The sequence below is a fragment of the Globicephala melas genome, chromosome 15, assembly GCF_963455315.2.
Source record: "Globicephala melas chromosome 15, mGloMel1.2, whole genome shotgun sequence".
Taxonomy (NCBI): Eukaryota; Metazoa; Chordata; class Mammalia; order Artiodactyla; family Delphinidae; genus Globicephala; species Globicephala melas.
In genome coordinates this window covers 57,924,510-57,948,130 of record NC_083328.1, presented here as the reverse complement: position 1 = coordinate 57,948,130, position 23,621 = coordinate 57,924,510, and the positions used below count along the sequence as shown (strand labels likewise).

The 23,621-nt window shown below is 45.4% G+C and overlaps 1 long non-coding RNA gene across 2 annotated transcripts in view; it reads left to right on the top strand.

Annotated features, from left to right (window-relative positions):
* Positions 1 to 22,641, top strand: part of LOC132593529 (uncharacterized) — a 37,070-nt gene extending 14,429 nt beyond the window's left edge. The window contains exons 3-4 of one of the 2 annotated variants that reach the window (XR_009559141.1): positions 9,649 to 9,759; positions 22,242 to 22,641. This is a non-coding gene — a long non-coding RNA (uncharacterized lncRNA). The remainder of the gene's footprint in view (positions 1 to 9,648; positions 9,760 to 22,241) is intronic. The other variant, XR_009559142.1, reaches the window with a different exon arrangement.
* The last annotated feature ends 980 nt before the right edge of the window (positions 22,642 to 23,621 follow it).

Genomic DNA, 23,621 nt, shown 5'->3' with positions numbered 1-23,621 from the left:
CGCTGCCCTTCCTGATCCTCGAGATGTCAACACACACACTGTTGAATCCCAGCTTCTAGAAGCATGCCTGGTGCAAGAGGCACTCAGTGAGGATCTACTGAGTGCATTAATTAATGGATTTAAATAAAGTTTACTATTTTGCCATCCGAAATGTAGTGTGTTTATTTTAGAACTTTAGGAAGTACAGAGTAGTGGGAAAACCCTTACCTAATTTCACATTGAGAGGAAAAACATAATTTACACTCTTTTTTAAGAATATTTCTTCCCAGTCCTTTTACTGTTTATAGTATTCTGGTTGGTTTGTTTTATATGGTTATATTCATAATATATTTTGTGTAGAACTTGATCTTTTTATGTGTGTATGCCTTGCTTTTTCTGTTATATTTATTTATACTGCTTCTCATTTCAAAAATGATTTGAGGCCCTATGAGTTATGTAAGTACAGTATTTCGTTCTATTGCCCTCAGCTTGCAAGCCTGTGCTTTACCCCTGCTATGTGCTTGGGAAACTCGCTTTCCAGTGGAGAGCAGATGCACACTGTATCTGACTCCAGGAAGCAGCCAGGACCTCCCAGCTGTGCCGTCCACATAGTGCCTTTGAAAATGAGTTTGTCTCTGGTCCTTTGTATCCATCTGAATTTGTCTCTCCTTTCTGGAGAAGGAGTGGCCTCCCTCTAGACCAGATTAGACTCATTCCCTCCTGCAGATGTGTATCCCCAAAGGTGCTGTTTGCATGTGAAGCATGCTAAGCCCCAGCCCAGCAACTGGAAGTATCTGGGCCTCCTTCCCTCCCAAGCCCTAGAGGCAAACACTCCAGACCCGGACAAAACTGCCATCACCCTGCACCCTACCAAGCGCCAGCATTCTGTGGCTGGGAGATTGCAAACAGGACGACATGTGTAGGTTTCCCAGAAGCCAGGGCCCTAAAATAGTGCTTATAGTTACTGGTGTAAGTGTTTACACCACACTCCCTCTGCCACAGGATCATTACACAGGTTGTTCTCTGCACATTCACACACACACACACACACACACACACACCCCTACCTGCCCCAACCTACTCCCCCGTCAGATCTCAGCTTTGATGTGATTTCCTCAGGGTAGCCTTCCCCGCACCCTGGGTTCATCATGTGACCTATTCAATGGCCTCCTAGCAAAACACTGTATATCCGTCTTTCTTGCACTCATTATACTTTATAGTTAGGCATGCTTTTGTATGTCTTTGTCCCCCCACTAGACTGAAAGCTCAATGAGGGTAGGAACCATGTTTACTCTTGTTCGCTGTCTCCAGTGCTTAGCACGGTAGTGCTCAATAAAGATTTCCCAATGAACGAATGAGTGAATGAGTCATGAACGTTTGCGTTGAGGCAGTGAAGAGTATTGCTTAAGAGAGTGAGCTTTGGAGCCAGATATCTAAGTCAAACCAGCTATGTGACCACATTTCGGTGCCACCGTTTCCCAGTCTGTAAAATGGAACTGATAACAGCACTTCTCTGGTGGGGTGCAGTGCAGGTCAGATGAGGGTCTCAGTGTAAAGACTTCAAGCAAAGCCAGACTCACAGTGAGTCCTCAATATCTATTACCTATTATGACTACTATTTTCTACTCTTTTGGCCAATACAAGCATTGCTGTAATGAATATTCTTTAACATATGTCTTGATATACTTTTTTTTTTTGCGGTACACGGGCCTCTCACTGTTGTGGCCTCTCCCGTTGCGGAGCACAGGCTCTGGACTCGCAGGCTCAGCGGCCATGGCTCACGGGCCCAGCCGCTCCGCGGCATGTGGGATCTTCCCGGACCGGGGCACGAACCCATGTCCCCTGCATCGGCAGGTGGACTCTCAACCACTGCCCCACCGGGGAAGCCCGTCTTGATATACTTTTTATGAGCACTGCAATAGTTGAGATTCCTAGAAGTTGAATTGTTGCATCAGAAGGTTAATTTATTTGAATTAATTTTGGTGAACAGATTAAGGGAGAGATCAATTTTGCACTTTTCCAAATGGAGATTTGTGAGAGGCCAAGGCCCCCGTTAGTTGCTGGGTCAGCGGAAATTAGACATTCAGACGTGGAGTCAGTGAGGGCAAGCGATTACTTAACTCAGGTGAAGGGTAACTTGATGGAAAGCTTTCACAGTTCCTCACGACCCACCTTCTCTCTCTGAGGCTCACATAGGGTGGCAGAGGTTAGGATTAGGGGAATCTTTTGTATCTCCTCTGCTCGAGTTTTTATTCCCAATATAGTAGGAAGTCATGTTATTAATACAATAGCTCCCAACCCTACAGCAGTGTAACTACTCTGTACCTGCCAATCTAGACTCCAATTCTAGATGTCCTGATGTCTGGGTTCTTGTTCTCACATTAGCTGTGTCACAGACCTAGGACTTTTCAGTTTGACACGAGGGCTTTCCCTGCAGCGGAGAAGCTTTCCGGCCTAGAGCCGCCCAAGCAGCAGGCCAGCCGTGGCCTCTCACACTGGCCAGCTGTCCCAACATCATTTACAAATTTCTTATAAATATAAGGGTCTATTTCTGAACTCTCTTCTGCTCCTCTAATTCTATAGATGTTGCTTTACTCCACCCTCATTGTTCCTATTTTTAAAAAACTCTTGGCTATAGTCTCATCCAAGAAAACCTGAGAATCAAGTTGTCCAAATTGTGCCCCTACCCCCTGCAAAAGTACTTGCTTACATGCACTACACACATGCCCACTAACGCATACACGTACACATTCTCACACACACTTGCTTCCACTAGAAATTTCACTGGAATTTTATTGAACCTATGGAATAATTTGAAGGGGATTGATTTCTTTTCAATACCAAGTCTTCCCATCCTGGTACATGGAATATTGTTCCTTTTATTCATGTCTTTTTTGTTCTTCAGTAGAATTTTATAGTTCCTGTATATTGATATCACACATTTTGTGTTCCTTGTTGCCATTGTCAGCAGGGCCTTATTTATTATATTTATATTATATTATGAAATGAATATATTTATTTTTATATCTTATATAATTACTATACTTTAGGTTATTACTGGATATAGGAACAACATCTTTTACGTTTGCTACTCATGGTAAGAGGTGAGCTGAGACTCTGAGGCAGATGGCAAAGCTGACTTGGTTGGCATGTAACAGGCAGAGCGCTAAATCAGACATGGCAAACAACTCCCAGGCAGGGCCTAGAATAACCTGGGAGTTGTTCGATGGCGTGGAGTACACAATGGCCAATAACATCTTTACTTGGTTTGGTTGCCACGTAGAATTGCATATAGGTTTAGCTTTTACCTCATAATTACTATCCTGAGCAATCTGGATATAATTTAAAGTAGCCAAGGGAAGGTGACATTAAAGTATCTTTTTAGATGATCCACTTTTATCTGGTTTTGAAGGTTTGGTTTTCTCAGAGTGCCTTCCTTACAGCATGTAGCACCCATTTTGCACTGATGATTAGGTTCGCCTAGGGGATTATAGTTATTCAGACTATCTTTTGACCTTCAGTCTTTAGCCTTTCTTATCAAGATTCTGTCCTGCGTGTTTATTTATTTATCTATCTATTTATAGTATAACCATTTTATTGGGATGTAATTGACATACCATACAGTATACCCAGTTAAAGTGTACAGTTCAGTGTTTTTTCAGCATTTCACCAAGTTGAGCAACCATCACCACAATCAATTTTAGAACATTTTCATCACGCTCTAGGGAAATCCTGTACTATGAGCAGTCACTCCCATTTCCCTCCAACCTTCCTCAGCCCTAGGCAACTACTAATCTACTTTCTGGCGCTATAGATTTGCCTATTCTGCACATTTCATTAAAATGAATCATACAATATGTGATCTTTGATGACTGGCTTCTTTCACATAGCGTATCATTTTCAAGGTTCATTTTTGTGTGGACATATGTTTTCATTTCTCTTGGATATATAACTAGGAGTGAAATTGCTGGATCATATATATGATAAATCTATGTTTAACCTTTTAAGAAACTGCCAAACTGCTTTCCACAGCAACTCCACCATGTTATGTTCCCACCAGCAGTGTTTGAGGCTTCCAAATTCTCCACCCTTGTCAACACTTGTTACTATCTGTCTTTTATTTTTTTGTGTGTGTGTCAAGATTTTATTTTATGTTACTTTTTTTAACATCTTTATTGGAGTATAATTGCTTTACACTGATATGTTAGTTTCTGCTTTATAACAAACTGAATGAGTTATACATATACATATGTTCCCATATCTCTTCCCTCTTGCGTCTCCCTCCCTCCCACCCTCCCTATCCCACCCCTCTAGGTGGTCACAAAGCACCAAGCTGATCTCCCAGTGCTATGCGGCTGCTTCCCACTAGCTATCTATTTTACGTTTGGTACTCTATATATGTGCATGCCACTCTCTCACTTTGTCACAGCTTACCCTTCCCCCTCCCCATATCCTCAAGTCCATTCTCTAGTAGGTCTGTGTCTTTATTCCCGTCTTACCCCTAGGTTCTTCATGACATTTTTTTTTAGATTCCATATATATGTGGTAGCATATGGTGTTTGTCTTTCTCTTTCTTACTTACTTCACTCTGTATGACAGACTCTAGGTCCATCCACATCACTACAAATAACTCAATTTCATTTCTTCGTATGGCTGAGTAGTATTCCATTGTATATATGTGCCACATCTTCTTTATCCATTCATCCGATGATGGACACGTAGGTTGCTTCCATCTCCTGGCTATTGTAAATAGAGCTGCAATGAACATTTTGGTACATGACTCTTTTTGAATTATGGTTTTCTCAGGGTATATGCCCAGTAGTGGGATTGCTGGGTCGTATGGTAGTTCTATTTGTAGTTTTTTAAGGAACCTCCATACTGTTCTCCATAGTGGCTGTATCAATTTACATTCCCACCAGCAGTGCAAGAATGTTCCCTTTTCTCCACACCCTCTCCAGCATTTATTGTTTCTAGACTTTTTGATGATGGCCATTCTGTCTGGTGTGAGATGATATCTCATTGTAGTTTTGATTTGCATTTCTCTAATGATCAATGATGTTGAGCATTCATTCTTTCTTGTTGGTTGGCAATCTGTATATCTTCTTTGGAGAAATGTCTGTTTAGGTCTTCTGCCCATTTTTGGATTGGGTTTTTTTTGTTCTTGTTGTTATTGAGCTGCCTGAGCTGCTTGTAAATTTTGGAGATTAATCCTTTGTCAGTTGCTTCATTTGCAAATACTTTCTCCCATTTTGAAGGTTGTCTTTTGGTCTTGTTTATGGTTTCCATTGCTGTGCAAAAGCTTTGAAGTTTCGTTAGGTCCCATTTGTTTATTTTTGTTTTTATTTCCATTTCTCTAGGAGGTGGATCAAAAAGGATCTTGCTGTGATTTATGTCATAGAGTGTTCTGCCTATATTTTCCTCTAAGAGTTTGAAAGTTTCTGGTGTTACAATTAGGTCTTTAATCCATTTTGAGCTTATTTTTGTGTATGGTGTTAGGGAGTGTTGTAATCTCATACTTTTACATGTACCTGTCCAGTTTTCCCAGCACCACTTATTGAAGAGGCTGTCTTTTCTCCACTGTATATTCTTGCCTCCTTTATCAAAGATAAGGTGACCAAATGTGCGTGGGTTTACCTCTGGGCTTTCTATCCTGTTCCATTGATCTATATTTCTGCTTTTGTGCCGGTACCTTACTTTTTTTTTTTTTTTTTTTTTTGGCGGTACACGGGCCTCTCACTCTTGTGGCCTCTCCTGTTGCACAGCACAGTCTCCCGACGTGCAGGCTCAGCAGCCATGGCTCACGTGCCCAGCTGCTCCTAGGCATGTGGGATCTTCCCAGACTGGGGCACAAGCCTGTGTCCCCTGCATCGGCAGGCAGACGCTCAACCACTGCGCCACCAGGGAAGCCCTCTCTTGTGTTTCTTGCCTAGAGAAGTTCCTTTTGCATTTGTTGTAAAGCTGGTTTGGTGGTGCTGAACTCTCTCAGCTTTTGCTTGTCTGTAAAGGTTTTAATTTCTCCACCAAATCTGAATGAGATCCTTGCTGGGTAGAGTAATCTTGGTTGTAGGTTTTTCTCCTTCATCACTTTAAATATGTCCTGCCAGTCCCTTCTGGCTTGCAGGGTTTCTTCTGAAAGATCAGCTGTTAACGTTATGGGGATTCCCTTGTGTGTTATTTGTTGTTTTTCCCTTGCTGCTTTTAATATGTTTCCTTTGTATTTAATTTTTGATAGTTTGATTAATATGTGTCTTGGCGTGTTTCTCCTTGGATTTATTCTGTATGGGACTCTCTGTGCTTCCTGGACTTGATTAACTATGCCCTTTTCCATATTAGGGAAGTTTTCAACTATAATCTCTTCAAATATTTCCTCAGTCCCTTTCTTTTTCTCTTCTACTTCTGGGACCCCTATAATTCGAATGTTCGTGCATTTAATGTTGTCCCAGAGGTCTCTGAGACTGTCTTCAGTTCTTTTCATTCTTTTTTCTTTATTCTGCTCTGAAGTAGTTACTTCCACTATTTTATCTTCCAGGTCACGTATCCGTTCTTCTGCCTCAGTTATTCTGCTATTGATCCCACCTAGAGTATTTTTAATTTCACTTATTGTGTTGTTCATTGTTGCTTGTTTCCTCTTTAGTTCTTCTAGGTCCTTGTTAAATGTTTCTTGCATTTTCTCTATTCTATTTCCAAGATTTTGGATCATCTTTACTATCATTATTCTGAATTCTTTTTCAGGTAGACTGCCTATTTCCTCTTCATTTGTTTGGTCTGGTGGGTTTTTATCTTGCTCCTTCATCTGCTGTGTGTTTTTCTGTCTTATTTTGCTTATCTTACTGTGTTTGGGGTCTCCTTTTTGCAGGCTGCAGGTTCGTTGTTCCCGTTGTTTTTGGTGTCTGTCCCCAGTGGCTAAGGCTGGTTCAGTGGGTTGTGTAGGCTTCCTGGTGGAGGGGACTAGTGCCTGTGTTGTGGTGGATGAGGCTGGATCTTGTCTTTCTGGTGGGCAGGTCCACGTCTGGTGGTGTGTTTTGGGGTGTCTGTGGCCTTATTATGATTTTAGGCAGCCTCTCTGCTAATGGGTGGGGTTGTGTTCCTGTCTTGCTAGTTGTTTGGCCTAGGGTGTCCATCACTGTAGCTTGCTGGTCGTTGAGTGAAGCTGGGTCTTGGCATTGAGATGGAGATCTCTGGGAGATTTTCGCCGTTTCATATTACGTGGAGCTGGGAGGCCTCTTGTGAACAAGTGTCCTGAACTTGGCTCTCCCACCTCAGAGGCACAGCACTGACTCCTGGCTGGAGCACCAAGAGCCTTTCATCCACACGGCTCAGAATAAAAGGGAGAAAAAGTAGAAGGAAAGAAAGAAATAGGATAAAATAAAATAAGATAAAAAATAAAGTTTTTAAAATAAAGAATAATTATTAAGAAAAAAAATTTTTAAAGTAAAAAAAAAAATGGATGGACAGAACCCGAGGACAAATGGTGAAAGCAAAGCTATACAGACAAAATCTCACATAGAAGCATACACATACACACTCACAAAACGAGGAAAATGGGAAAAAATAATATATCTTGTTCTCAAAGTCCATCTCCTCAATTTGGGATGATTCGTTGTCTATTCAGGTATTCCACAGATGCAGGGTACATCAAGTTGATTGTGGAGCTTTAATCCGCTGCTCCTGAGGCTGCTGGGAGAGATTTCCCTTTCTCTTCTTTGTTCGCACAGCTCCTGGGGTTCAGCTTTGGATTTGGCCCTGCCTCTGCGTGTAGGTCGCCTGAGGGTGTCTGTTCTTCGCTCAGACAGGACGGGGTTAAAGGAGCCGCTGATTCGGGGGCTCTGGCTCACTCAGGCTAGGGGGAGGGAGGGGCACAGAGTGTGGGATGAGCCTGCGGTGGCAGAGGCCAGCGGGACGTTGCACCAGCCTGAGGCGCACCATGCGTTCTCCTGGGGAAGTTGTCCCTGGATCCCGGGACCCTGGCAGTGGCGGGCTGCGCAGGCTCCCAGGAGGGGAGTTGTGGAGAGTGACCTGTACTCGCACACAGGCTTCTTGGTGGCGGCAGCAGCAGCCTTAGAGTCCCATGCCCGTCTCCGGGGTCCGCGCTTTTAGCCGCGGCTCGCGCCCGTCTCTGGAGTTCCTTTAAGCAGCGCTCTTAATCCCCTCTCCTCAGGCACCAGGAAACAAAGAGGGAAGAAAAAGTCTCTTGCCTCTTCGGCAGGTCCAGACTTTTCCCCGGACTCCCTCCCGGCTAGCCGTGGCGCACTAACCCCCTGCAGGCTGTGTTCATGCTGCCAACCCCAGTCCTCTCCCTGCGCTCCGACCGAAGCCCGAGCCTCAGCTCCCAGCCCCGCCCGCCCTGTCGGGTGAGCAGACAAGCCTCTCGGGCTGGTGAGTGCCGGTCGGCACCGATCCTCTGTGTGGGAATCTCCCCGCTTTGCCCTCCTCACCCCTGTTGCTATGCTCTCCTCCGCGGTCCGGAGCTCCCCCCTCCGCCACCCGCAGTCTCCGCCCGCAAAGGGGCTTCCTAGTGTGTGGAAACCTTTCCCCCTTCACAGCTCCCTCCCACTGGTGCAGGCCCCGTCCCTATTCTTTTGTCTCTGTTTATTCTTTTTTCTTTTGCCCTACCCAGGTATGTGGGGAGTTTCTTGCCTTTTGGGAGGTCTGAGGTCTTCTGTCAGCCTTCAGTAGGTGTTCTGTAGGAGTTGTTCCAGGTGTAGATGTATTTCTGATGTATCTGTGGGGAGGAAGGTGATCTCTGCATCTTACTCTTCCGCCATCTTCCTCCTCCCCCCTGTGATCTATCTGTCTTTTAGATTATAGCCATCCTACAATGGTAGGTGTGATGGTATCTCATTATGGTTTTGATTGGCATTTCCCTGATGTCTAAACCTATACTGTGTCTTGAATCTGATATTTAAATGCCCTCTTTTGCCTCTCCTTGGAGCTACTCTGGCTGGATAAATGATGGGATTTCATACTTACTCCCCCCCACCCCCGCCGATCCCAGAAACCCACACAACTGGACAATGTGCTGTATGGCCATTGTTATTCCAGCAGAAAGGGTGGGACTTTATTAGACCCTCAGGAGGAAAGAAGCATCTAGAATGCATGTGGCTCATAAAAGAAGAAAAGTGGTTATTTAGCTATCTCAATCAACCATAAAATCTTTGTTACAGGTAATACAAAACTCAGAGCTAAATCAGGAAACTTTTTTCTAGTAGCTCTTATTCATTATTAACTCTTAGTGTCTCAACTGAAGAAAAAATTAATGTGTCCTATCTGCTGTGAAAATGCTGCCTGTAGCCTGGAAAGTGCTCTATAAACACCTGCTAATTGACTAAGAGAGTCGTGAGGAGGAAGCACCAAGAGTGGATTTGAGATAAAGATTGCTGAACCGGGGGTCAGAGGGCGCACGGGACTCAGATGTCAGAGAATAATCCGTAAGGGAAAAGAAGAGAGAAGACAAATAGGGAGTTAATAAAAGATGAGGGAGAAATGGAAAAAAAGTCCATACTTTTGTCTGCATGGGGGCCTCTAAAACCTGAGTTTAAGGAGACTTGGAGAAAGTCTTTGCTGTGGCAAGTGATATAATAACAGCCACCTTTTATTCCAGGTTTGCTATGTGAAGGGCACACAGCTAAACCTGTCACATGGGTTATTATATTTGCTCCTGTTTTACAGGTGAGAAAAACGAGGCCCAGCGAGATTACGGAACCTGTCCAAAGTCCACTGGTGGCATTTGAAACCAAGCCCTTTTAGATCTTAACTCAGAACTCTGGTTGTTTCTGCAAGGTAATGGACCACAAAAGGAATAGTCTAGTTTGGGGGTAATAGAATTTGGGTGAAACTAAGAAGAAAATAGAGATTTCTTAGTAAACTGCCAAAAGGAAAACCCAGATTAGGCAAGGCTAGCCCCAGGTGACTATATCAAAGAATGAAGACTTAAGGATTCTCTAAAAAAAAAGACTACATCTTACAAAGACTCAGATGGTCTTCACGGTTGTATAGGAAAATCAGGTACCTACCTCCACATACAGGTATGGAATTGTGTGAGCAGCACTCTGTACCCTTTGCAACCCCATAAACTCTCCCATCTGTAGTTGAATACGTTGTTACTTTCAATACTGTAGATATTCTGTTTTCCTGGGAGGAGTGAGGAGTATGTCTGGAAAGAATGAAAAGAAAAAGTCTATACTGCCAACGTTAGAGCTCTAGGAAGAAAGGCAGTCCCGTGGATGATGGGGAATTGACAGTGAAGGGCTTGCCCGGCCTCATATTTTTTACCCCAGCTCATATCTTATAAGGTGTGGCAGCAACAAAAATTATGACTTGTAGCACAAAAAGGCCATCAACCCTCCCCCACCCAGCTCTCCACCCCCAGCTCCCCACCCCCATTTCTCAGAGAACCCTGGCTTAGTACTTGGGGACCATGGCAGTTTGCAGAGCGGAGCCAGTGTGAGGAACCAGTGTTTGGTCTGACAGCTCCTCCCTCAGACACACCTTTATGACTGAGACCCCTGGAGCCAGGGCCTGGCTGGGAGAACGTGCAAATTCCTGAACTTGGGGACAGTGAAGATCAGAGGTCCGGGGTGCATCACCCTTCACTCATCACATGTTAATTGGGGCTACTTTGGATTCTGGCATGGCATGGAAGATTCGCCCTGCACCTCCTTTTACAAGCTTCGTGACCATCAGCCTTTGTTTCCTCCTTTGGGAATTGTCTCAGGAGAATCCCAGACCATTCCAGTATGGAGCAATCACAGAGTCACAGGCTGCTGGAGTGAATAGGCACCCAGAAAGCACGCGGTCGGCCCACATATGTTGCTAAGGCTCCTGGCGACAAGCAGCTGGGCCTGGGTGTTACCTGCCTGGTGCTCCGGATGCAGTCATGGGATAGGTGGGGCTGGAGGAGCACACCTGACCTGCACCCCACATTTTTCTGAGAAGCTCTAGGCTTATTTTAGATAAACATCTGATGTTCTATCTTCCTTTGGAACTGAGGCAGAGAGAGATGGGAGGATGGCCAGGAGCATAGGGAGGCCATGCAGGTTTAGATGCTGACTATACTTCCCAGCCCACATCCACCTGAGGGGAGACATGTCAGGGGTCCCCGCGACCACCCCTAGATTTGGTAATTTGCTAGGAGGACTCACGCGACTCAGCATATAGTTGTACTTGTGGCTGAGGTTTATTTCAGGGAAAGGATACAAAGCAGAATCAGCAAAGAGAAAAGCTGCATGGGGTGAAGGCCAGAGGAAACAAGGCCTAAGCTCTCAAGAGTCCTCTCCCACTGGAGTCATGCAGGATGTGCTTAATTCCTCAGCAGCACACAGTAACAACACATGTCAAATACCGTCAACAGGGGAAACTCATTAGAGAACTAGTCCCCAAGGTTGCTTCCAGGGGCTGGTCACATAGACACCCTCTGCCTAGCATTTACCAAAATTCCAGACTTCCAGGAGGAAAATGGTATTCAGCATAAACCATATTGTTTGCACAAACAGTCTAGGCACCTAGCTATGTGATCTTGGGCAAGTTGCTTAACCTCTCTGGGCTTCACTGACCTCATTTGTAGAATACAGGTACTAAAGGTACCTGATAAGATTGTTGTGAGGTTTAAGTGGGTTAATATATGTAAAGTGCTTACAATAGTACTTGGCAATGTGGCGAGCACTATATAAAGGTATTGTTATTAATGTTATTATTATTTTTATTATTCAAGGTCCAGTTTCCGTGATTCTCCTAGGTCTTTCTTCCTAGGTACTTGCACATTATTCTGTCCTTACTATCTCTTCCCTTTAGGCAGTGCTCTTATGGAGAAAGGGCTACCTTATTTCTCTTTATATCCCCTGTATTTAACACCAAATAGATAATCTGCTGATGTTGAGTAGATGTTCACTGAAGGATGAGACAATAATTGTAGTAATAATTCTGAATTCTTATATCTGTCCTCATTTCCTTGTCCTGTCCATTTGTTTATGCAGCAACCGATGATTTTTTTGTCCTGGGGGTCTTTTCACATGCTCAGTAGGATTTGTAAGTGAAAACTGCATTGTAGAAACCATTCACATTAAACCAGCGTTTCTCCAACCATGGTCATGCTCATAGGTATTCTCCAAAAACAGGTTGCATGGATAAATAAGTTTGAGAAATTCTAGGTTACACAGGATTTATTTGTTGTTGTCTTTTTTATGTTTTTTTGACAGCGCCACATGGCTTGCAGGATCTTAGTTCCCCTACCAGGGATCAAACCCCGGGCCCCCTGCAGTAGGAGTGCAGATTCCTAACTGCTGGACCACCAGGGAAGTCCGCAGGTTACACAAGATTAACCAAATATCTTTCCTATAGGACTTCTCAGGCCTTTACTAGGGTAATTAATGCCCAGGGAGTTGGGTAGGATGCCAGGTAAAGTTAGCACATTTCTTAACTTTTTTTGACCAGAGGACCTTTTTCTCAGAACGTTATCATCGTCTAGTGGGACTGGTTCTATGGAGTGTAGTTGGTGAAAAACTGCACTAAGCCTCATTCTCTCCTAGAGCCGACTGGCCTAGGGCTTGGGTGTGCAGATGGGTGCCATTTAATTGCCATCTGTGGTCCCAGGCCTGTAGAGTGTCTGTACCTCTCCTAAAGCCTTTACCAAAGAATTACTGTGCAGCTCATGTATCCACTCAGTAAAGATTTATTGAGTTTCTGCTATGTGCACTGACTGTGGAGAAAACAGGATTCTTGCCAATCAAGGAACTGAGGACTCAGAACAGGGCCTGGTGAGTTGGATGTGGAGAGAGCAGGGCCCTCTGCTGGCTGCCCTGGGAGCTTGAAGGGTGAAGCTTTTGATTTTCCATCCAGACCTCTCAGTGTATAGGTGGGTATATGGGGAGATTGAAGTCAAGGAAGTGATAATTTTTAAAATTTAAAAATTTTCAAAAATTAAAAGAAGTTTTTAGTCCAAACATCTATTTGGAGGCAGACTGGAAGCAGTACTTCTCCACTGTATCACACTGACTCTGAGCCTAAGTGTCTGAATCAGAGAAACACATAGACAAGTCCAACCCGGGAAGAATTTATTCTGTGTTGCTGCCTGGTGGTCTTGAGCCTGTTCAGGACCATCATAGGTTGGATATCTTTCCCACTTCCATTTTCCCGTCAGTGACCCCAGATCAGGTTTATTTTTGCATATGTCTGTCTTCTCATTGCTTCCCTCTTTGAGCATCCTTGGTGAGGATGCCTGTGGCCTGACATGGACTGCAGTCAGAGAAGGGCACACTTTAGGAGCCAGAGGGCTCTGGCTGTGCTTTGCCAGCCAGGCAAGCGCTGGTGGGAAGAAAGTGATGAGAGTAATGCCTTCAGATGGGAGGGAGTTTGTGGTACTGCGGTTCCTGAGGTTCTGTGTACACACTAAGCAAACAGGAATGTAATGTGTGTGCTACAGATTAGAAGGAAACAGGCCACCCACTCTTGCTCCAGCCTGCTCACCGAGGCACCTGGTGTCTGATGCCAAGGAACTAACATCAGCTCCCCAAGGAAGTGCTGCTCCCTTCTCAGCAATCCCTCTCTGCTTTCTGAACGAAGTCCACAGGCTTCCAGGTTCTGTCCCCGGCACCAGACTGCATCTCTCAACTTCTCCTCTGATCTCCCTCTGTACTCGTTCCTGCTTCCTGAGAATGTGCCCCATACATTCCCCATCCTGGAGTGCTTGCTTTTACACCCTCCTTGCCCTCCACCTCTGCTTGTTTGAAATCCCATGACTTTTCCAAGGCCTGTGAAGCAGCCAGTTTGGATTCAGCTGCATATAAGAGAAGTTCTGCTGCAGGGGCCGAACCAATAGGGATCAATGTATCTCATGTAACAGGAAGCCCAGGAGCAGGCAGTCTAGGGCTGGTGTGGCAGCTTCATCCTGAATTCCTTCCAGAACCAGACTCTTTCTATCTACAGACAGCTGCTGTACTCTAAGCATAACCCAAGTTCCTGGAAGAACGAGGCAGAAGTGGTAGAAGCTGTCCTAGAAGGAACCTGCTTATGTCTCATTGGCCAGAAAGGAGTCTCCTCACCACCCCAACTGCAAGGGAGTCAGGGATGGTCTCTGGCTTTCTAGCCTCTAAGGGCCAGCTAGAAGGGAGCTGAATGGGTGGTGAATGATTTAACCTGTTTGAATTATTGCCTCTTCCCCGAAGCCTTTATCAAAGCATCTTAAACTTCCTTCATTCTTATCTAACAAGGGTAAACCTTTTTAGAGCCCTTATATATTGCCGTGGGTTATGTACTTGTCTTGCTTTTTCTTCTTCTTCTTTTAATAGATCTTTACTGGAGTATAATTACTTCCCAATACTGTGTTAGTTTCTGTTGCACAGCAAAGCCAATCAGCCACATGCATACACATGCCCCATATCCCCTCCCTCTTGAGCCTCCCTCCCATCCTCCCTATCCCACCCCTGTAGGTCATTGTAAAGCACTGAGAAGATCACCCTGTGCTATTGCCTTTTCTTCTTGATCATAAGCCTCTTAAAGATGATGAATACATCCTTGTCCCCCTCACAGCTTCTTTTGGATCGATTTGTGATTTCTGCTCCTTTCTCATATGTCCTTCCTCCTCAAAGTTTTCTTCCAGCTGTAAGACCTCAAGGACTCTTCTGACTGGGATTGATTAGCTGCCCTGGGACACTGCAAGGAGGTAAACCCCATCCAGGCCCAGAGAGAGTCAATGAAAGAGGGAGTGGAGACATCCAGGACCTCTCACTCACTGCACAGTGCAAGGGCCAGGCTGAGCCCAGAGGGACAGGAAGGTGAGAGCGGAAGGTAAAGAGAGACTGAGCCAGAAAGGCATGGATAAAAGCGGGGGGTAAGACACTAGTTCTGGTGGCAGCAGGCAAGAGAAATCTGGGGAGGTCACGTTTCAGGAAGTGAGAACTCTCTGATCCCCAAATCTTGAAGCCCTTCTGAACCTCACCTTCTGATGACAAGAGGAGGGCTCTCACGAAGACCTCCTTTAGTTTTGGGGCAGGTAGAGGCCCATGTTTGGTATTATACATCAATTGGAACCAGTGCGTCTATCAATTTTATCAATTTATCCTCATGTGGGTTAGGGAAGCAAGACTTATGGGTTGAAGACTCAGGTCTGCCCTTGAGTTTTTCTGAACAAGTTAATTGCCCTCTCTGGGCTTTAGATTCCTAACTATAAAAGATAGGCCTGGCGTATATCACTAATTTTTAGATCTCTACCACTGGAACAAAAACAGATTAAAAGCTTGAAAAGATTCCTCAAGCAGCAACACATCTTCTTGGCAAGAGACACTTAACGATTTGTAGTATCTGGAGCATCTCTGAAGACTCCTGTGGCTGCAGGGAATACCATTAGGTGATCTTGTAGCTCCGTCCCTGCTCGCTGACCTTGGCCTTTTCTGATTATGGTTACAGCTTTTTTTTCCCCTCATATTTTCTGTCTACTGCAGTTTTTGCATTTTTAAAGAGATAACTAAGGTACCATCATGACGTGATTTCAAGTTGGCATGTCTCAACTCTGTACATTGCTTGTTTCTGGTCATTCCTCAGTTTCTTCATTGGAGTTTTTAATTGCCCTTCCCCACCCTAAGAGTTTCCTTTGTCCTTGCCCAGACACCCATTCATGAGATGCGAAGAAAAAGTCAGCCATTCCACATTGAGTGAGTCACAGGCAGTCAGTGAGGCTGATGCTGAAAAGAAGCCTCACACCTGGATGAGATGCTTGGTTCTACTTGGTGCCTCATCCAGGGGTGGAAGCTGCTGACTTTAACATTTTACTCATGTGGTCTCTTAGGTGCAGGCCTTTTGTGGTTGGTTTCACAAGTGACCTGCTAGACCAGTTTCACTAGGTTCTGCAAGCCAAAAAGGTGATCTTCTTCCTCCTGTTTCAACGTATTAACAGCAAAAAAAAAAAAAAATAACAGTGATACTCAACTAGCATTGATAGAGAGCCTGTTAGGTGCCAGGCCTAATCTCATTTCATCCTCCGACAGCCCTTCAGCTGACAACAGATCAATGACTTGTTGATTCAACACCTACTGTGTGCCAGGTTATTCTTGGATCTGGGTGGAACACAGAGATGATAGATTGCGTGTTAGGTGCCAGGCCTAATCTCATGTCATCTTCCAACAGCCCTTCAGGTGACAACAATGAATTGTTGATTCAACACCTACTGCGTGCCAGGTTATTCTTGGATCTGGGTGGGACACAGAAATGACTAAAATAAGGATTACATGAGATTTTTATTTTGTTTTAGTTTCATTATTTTCCCACAATGAATTTATCATGAGAAAAGATTATCCTCTCCCCCATCCCAAAAAAAGATAAGAAAAAAAAGTCAGAGCAGGCCCCATGAAGGAAATCACAGTCTAGTAGAAGAGACAGAAATGCACGGTGAACCAGCACATGTGGTAGGTCATGGTGAGTTTTATCAAAGTGGTACAAACAGCTGGGACAATTAATTGTGACTCTAGAAGCAGGAGGCCTTTACATGCTCTGTGAATTAGGAGCAATAATCATCCCTGTCCAGTCTGCCTCACAGAGTGGTTGCAAAAGCTCAACAAAATGGACACAAAGTCTCAAATCCTGTGCATCTGTACATCCTAAAAGGATTACTGCCCCGTCTGCTCATGTTTCCAGTAGAGTTGGGGGTGTTGGTCATTCTGTTCCCTCTGGCAGTTGTGCTGTGCAGGGGTCATCTGAGGACTGTCCTCTGGACAATCCTGTGAACCCTTGAGTTCACATTGTGGGTGGCAGCCCCAGGGCCACAAGTTCAGTCCTGCTGCTATATTGATTCTTGCCTCGTTTCCTGTCTTTGTCCCTTTTCCCATCTTCTTGTATTGAGCTTTCTTCATCCTTCCTACAAATCTCTTAATCCTTCTTGTCCTTTTTCCATAGTGTGTAGGTATCCCCAAGACCACTCCCAGGTTCTGTGATCTGTTAGGAGGACTCACAGCTGTGATTTATTACAGTGAAAGGACACAAGGTGAGATCAGTGAAGGGAAGAGGTACACGGGGCAGTCTAGAGGGCACCAGGCTCAGGCTTTCTGGAGTGTTAATAGATTCCCAGTAGATGTACCTTAATTCCTCCAGCAACAAATTGTGACAACACATGTGATATGTCATCTATCAGGGGTGCTCACTTGAGCCTAGGGGCCCAGGGTTTTATCGGGGGTCAGTCACATAGGTAGCCTCTGCCTGGCAGGCACCCAGACTCCAGGCTTCCAGAAGGAAAGCAGATATTCAGCATGAATCACATGGTTTGTACAAATAGCTCAGCACAGCGAGCCATTCATCATCTCAGGACTGGAGAGAGCCCTCCTGAAACCCATGTTGCCCAGTGCTAGCCAAGGGCCGGTCTTTCTGAAGTGCAGCCTCGGGCCTGCTATACTGGCTCTTTTCTGCACTGTCCACCCCCTCCATTCTTGGCCAAGGCATCTTTGCAGCAAAATTATTCTCATTAGGAGCGCATGCAGCAGGATGAGACCAGCCTGCAGCACTGACCTCAGTCATGCCCTTTAGAAGTTCGGGACTCTGCCAGTTAAACAAAGCCCAATAACCATAAAGGGCTGTTTTAGCAATCCAGCTGGCTTTCTTGTCAAGTTTTTACTGGTCCGAGGCATCAGGTGAGGTTCAGCACAGCTCTGCACGGAATGTGAAAGCTGACCCGAAGGCTTCCAAGGACGGAGGTGGTGCTAGAAAGTGCAACACACAAGAAGAGTACCCCAGAGGGTGCACGTGGAACCCCTGGAAACCAAGGGCTGATGATCTTTGGGGCACCCCATGCAGGACAGCCACTGGGCAGGCAGTACGGGTTCACAGGGCCCCCACTGTGGGTCCCCATCATGGGGCTCCCTCCGAAGGCCTCCAGTTCCATCCAGTTAGTTCAATTCAGTCCTCGGATTCGGAGGGACTGCCCAAGGCTGGCAGTTACGAACGGTGGGCTTGTCTGTGACAGAAGTTCATCCACCCGCAAGTGGACAGCATCTGCAGGTGTTCTCCACGTGAAGTGCGGGGAGCTGGGCTGCCCCTGCTGTCCCATGCTCAGAGCTGTCAGGTGTGATAAAGGCTCAGTGTGAGTTAAAAGCTTCCAGCCGCTTGGAAAGGTGCTCAGGGAGTTTTCCTTCAGGAAGAGGGGCAGCTTCCAGGGACAGTTTTGAAAAACAGGGCATTAGAGCTGCCCTGAGCCTCTCTAGGTGCTGGGATTTGGTTTTTCCTCTGTTGTTTCAAACTCAGTGTGTCCCATTCAGCAATCATAACCTTACATGTTAAAATCATCCCTTACTGTCATCCAAACCCTTCACCAGAAGGGTTGTATGCAAGAGGATCAAAAGCATTCTTACAGGGACTTCCCTGGTGGCACAGTGGTTGAGAGTCCGCCTGCCGATGCAGGGGACACGGATTTGTGCCCCGGTCCGGGAAGATCCCACATGCCGCGGAGCGGCTAGGCCCGTGAGCCATGGCCGCTGAGCCTGCGCATCCGGAGCCTGTGCTCCGCAATGGGAGAGGCCACAGCAGTGGGAGACCCGCGTACCGGAAAAAAAAAAAAAAAAAAAGCATTCTTACAGAAAAACATTTTTATACAACTGAACCAGAAAGATAATCCTGTTCAAGAATTGGTTGGGATGAAATTCAGCATCTTCAACGCCTTTCAGAATGGACTTACATAACTTCCCATCCTTTTCATCCTGATCTTTTATCCTGTGAGCATCGATTTCTAGAGCAGGCTGCGTTTGATTATCAAACTGCCTCCTAAGGTATGGGCCCAGGAGAGAGGGGAGGGGAAGGGCAAGGGAGCTGGGCCATCGATGCGTCTGCTGAGCTGAACTGACCTGGGAACAGCAGGGAGGCATCCCTGAGAGGGGCTTGAGAGCCCCATCTGTCAGGAGGGGACTGAGGGGTTACAGGCCCTGAGGTGTGCCCTCCCCACCTGGCAGCCGCCATCAGAATACCATCAGTCTCTGTATCAGAAGCGCAGAGCCTATCAGGAGCTCCTTTTCAGAGGGTCCCATCTTGAACCTAAGCCCTTTCCTGTGGACCCTTGTATGCGACCCAGACAGTGCAGCCAGAATCCATGACATTCTCATTGTTTAGGGCCCTTTATCTACATAGGTCCCAGAGTTCCCAGAGCTCGGGTCCAGCTTTTCGTTCAGCCCAGCTCCAGCTGAGGCTACAAAGACCCAGAGCAGAGAGTATCAGATTTCAAGTTAGGCTCAGGCCCTTAGAGTCAGTGAATTCAGGACTCCAAAAAGGCCAATAGCATTTCTTTGGCAGCAGAAAAGTCTGACACTGGTGGACCAAAGGGCTGGGTTCCAAGCCCAGTGATAAGCCAGTCTTCCCTAAGCACCTTCTGTCTTATTCTTAGAGTCCAAGTTGATACACTCAGAATTTACACAGCAGACAAGAAAATCATCAGCCTGTTAGGGTCAGCGTTTACAACATCTGATATGATTACAGGTGGGCATTAGCTACTAAAGACTGCTTTTTAAATCTCCGAAGTGTGTTTTCTACTGGTGAGTGCTTCTCTTTTCATATCAATTGCCTTTTCCCAGTGAAACCAAGGGCAACCATCAATTAGATCCCTTAAATTATAACTTGCGTAGTAAATAATATCCTGTAACCTGCCTTCATTGATTAAGCTCACCTTAATTGTTCTCTCAAATCATCTCTTCCAAGCTTCATGAAACTTAGACAATATATCACGAGACTCCTTTAACCAACCCCTATAGATAACACCTTTGATGTGTGGGTCGCTATAGAATTGGTTGCTTAAGTTGTTTTCCAGGAACATGGAGCTAGTCTTGTCCAGTTCAAACCAGTAGAGACCACTTAACTGGGCCTGTGCGAGTGTCCAGTGGATGACCTTTTGACATCAGAGGCCAAAATCTCCACCCTCAGATCATGCTAGCCACCATTTTCTGAACACACGTCCGATGAAGGAGCACACAAGCCAGATACACCTGCACAGAACACCGCTTACTTCACCTTTTCTTGCCTCCAGTCGTCTGTCCCCACACCTCAGACCACCCTGCTTCTTTATCCCATGAATATCCCAGCCCCTCGGATTTGAGACTTGTTCTCCCATGTCGTTGCTTGGCCGCCTGGTGAATAAACCCTTCCTCCACTGCAAACCTTGGCGTCTCAGCGTTTGGCTTGCGCTGGGCATTGGGCAAACGGACCCAGTTTTGGCACGCCAGAGGCTCCAATAGGCAAAACTCATCGTGAAAATCATCAGTATGGAGACTTATTCTGCTTAATATCCAAAGAGTTTAAATTCTAATTTACTCATCAGTGGCAAAAAAGCAAGGAAGTTGTGTTTAATACTTTTTATTTTTTTTATTTTTTTGCAGTTCCCCTGCTTGGGATGATCCCTCTAGCATTTGTGAAATTACAAGGATAACACTTTTCTTCAATTTTTGCCATACATCCAAATGCCCTAGCCACAAAATAAAAGCCATTTAAAAAATTTCCCCTCCCCTTTTCTTTCATTTTTCAAATTTACTCAAATCCCACGCAGTAAATTCAGCATTTACATGGTTAACATTACAGCTGCCAGGAAATCTTGGCTGGAGTGCCAGGGGTACATGGGCCTGAAGAATTGGCTGCATTGCCTCCTCCTTTATTTTTTCTCTAGTTGGTCTAAAGCTTTGCTCCTGGGAACCAATTTGCCCTCCCCCTTAGAGGAAAGAACATTACAAATGTCAACCTCTGTAGCCCACGCGAGCTCCTCTTTTGCAAGAGTTGGGCTCTGGAGGAGAGGACGAAAGCAAAGGCAACTCTCAGGCTGGATTTCCCCTCTCACTCTAGCCAGCAAGTAGCCAGGGCAGCTGCAAGCCTGTTTTTCTGGAGTTGAGCTCTCATTTTCAAAGTCTATGGGTCACTTTTCCCTCTCAGAAGAGGCAGCAGCCGAACTGCTGTTTTATGCCAGCCCTATCTCCAGAGTCATCCTGACACCAAGTGTTCAGCATCTCCTGCCCCTTCGTCCTTCATTTTCCCAAACAGTCCTTTCACTGTATTTCAGAGTCAGGGTCCTTCTGGGGAAGCCCACTTCTGACTCTGCATTGGGGTCCCCCAGAACACCCACAGGTTCATTGATTCCTTATCAGGACTCACAGGACTCAGCATATAGTTGTACTCACAGCTAAGGTTTATTACAGTGGAAGGACACAAAGCAAAATCAGCAAAGGGAAGAGGTGCATGGGGTGAAGCCCAGAGGAAACCAGGCCCAAGCTCCCAAGAGTCCTCTCCCAGTGGACACATTTAATTCTTCCAACAATGAATTGTGATAGCAGGTATGTAATCTTGCCTACCAGAGAAGCCTGCCTGACCTCAGGGGCCCAGGACTTTTAGTAGAGGTAGGTCACATAGGCACCCTCTGCCTAGCATGCACCAGAATTCCATACTCCCAGAAGGAAAGCAAAACCACATGGTTCCTACCAACAGTTTAGCACAGCAAGCCACTCTTTTCATTTAAGGAATGATAGAAACCTTCCCAAAATCTAGGTTCCCAGACTTATTGTCATATAATAATGTGAATAAAATAATTTTCACAGAGTGAACACATTTGTGTAACCACCACGTAAATCAAGAAAAAAAAATACCAGAATCCCCAAAGCCTCATTCGTGTCCTCTTCTGGTCATAAATCCATCTCCCCAAGGGTAACCACTATTGTGACTTCTAACACCATAATTTGTTCTATCTGCCCTTGAACTTCATATGAATGGAATCATGTAGCATGTATGCTTTTGTGTCTCGCTTTTTTTCTTATCATGACGTGAAATTCTCCCATGGTGTTGTGCATACGTTGCTCATTTTAATTGTTGTGTAGTATTCTTTTTGTGTAAATAAACAACAATTTGTTTATCCATTCTAATGTTGATGGAAATTTGGGTTGTTTGCAGTCTTTGCTATGAACATGCTAGTGCATATCTTTGGTGAACATACGAATACAATTGTGTTGGGTACACATCTGGGAGTGGAATTGCTGAGTCATGGGGTATGAATATGTTCATTTTACTCAATGCCCCCACACATTATTCCAAAGTAGTTCTGTTTTACACACCCATGAGCAAACCCATGAGAGATTTAGTTGTTACCCATCCTTGTTAACATTTGCTATTATCTGTCCTTTTCATTTTAGCCATTCTGGTGGGTGAGGTTGGTATTATTACATTGTGGTTTTAATTTGTATTTCCTGATGACTAATGAAATTGAGCACTTTTGTTATGCTTATTTGCCACTTGGCTATCGTCTTTTTTTTTTTTTTTCCGGTACGCAGGCCTCTCACTGTTGTGGCCTCTCCCGTTGCGGACCACAGGCTCCAGACTCGCAGGCTCAGCAGCCATGGCTCATGGGCCTAGCCACTCCACTGCATGTGGGATCTTCCCGGACCGGGGCACGAACCCATGCCCCCTGCATCGGCAGGCGGACTCTCAACCACTGCGCCACCAGGGAAGCCCAGATATCGTCTTTTATGAAGGACTGGTTCAAGTCTTTTTCTCCCCTCTCTGTTGGGTTGTTTCCCTTCCAGTTTTTACCATTTTAAAAGCAGATCAAAAAGGCAGACAAAGGAAACAGGGATGGGGAAAAACTGATTAAAGGTCGCTGCTGCATATCAGACACTGTGTAGACTTATGTCATTTACTCTGTGTGACAATCCTGCTAAATCAATATCATATCATTTTACAGATCCATTCACATTTCAAAAGAAATGAAGTGCCTACCATATTGCCCAGCACAATCCTTGGCGCTGGAGATACAATGAAGATCAAAATCAAGATGGTCCCTCCTATGGCACTTGCTGTGGGGGATAGTCAGGTAAAAGGCAGTTACAGTGCATCCTGTGGTTATAATAGAAGAAGCTCAGAGTTCTGTACGAGCACTTAGATGGGTTCTAACTCAGAAATGGGGAAGACAGGACTCCCTGAAGCAACTAAAAGGACCTGGGTGACCAGGCACAGGATAAGGGGATGGAGGTGGTGGGTCGGGAAGATGAGAAACAAGGACGGAGTGGTAGGTAGACAGCAGACCCTAGGGAGCCTGGTAAGAATTTTGGACTTATCCTGAGTTTGGTAGGAAGGTTTTCATTGGTGGGATGACAGCACGAGATGTCCCAGTTCTGAAGAAGACTTAGCTAGAAGTGAGGTCACCTATGACCACGATCCAGAGCAGCAGGAACAGCAGCCTGAATGGGAAAGTATTGGGGGAAAGAAAGAAATGGAAGAGTTAAAGAAATTAGTGTAGGAATCAGCAGGACTCGGTGATTGATGTGCTGTTAGAAAAATCCAGCATGGCTCTCAGGATTTGTCTTGGGCAGCACTTATGTTACATTGCCACCATCGACTCAGTTGCCCACAGGAGAGAACTGAAGTTCACAGAAGCAACTTGTCCAAAGTCAATCAGCTCATAAATAGTACAGCTGGGACTCAAACCCATCCCTGTTTGACAACTTCCTAATTCTATTGATTTCAGAATTTTCCTATTCAAGATTGTCTGGAACAGGAGTGCACATGCTCAGAGGAAAGGCCATGTGAGGATTCAGCAAGAAGATGGCCATCAGCAAGCCAAGGAGAGAGGCCTCAGACAGAAGCAAAGCACTCTCTGTGATCTAGGACTGTGAGAAAGAACCAAGATGGCGGAGTAGAAGGACGAGCTCCCA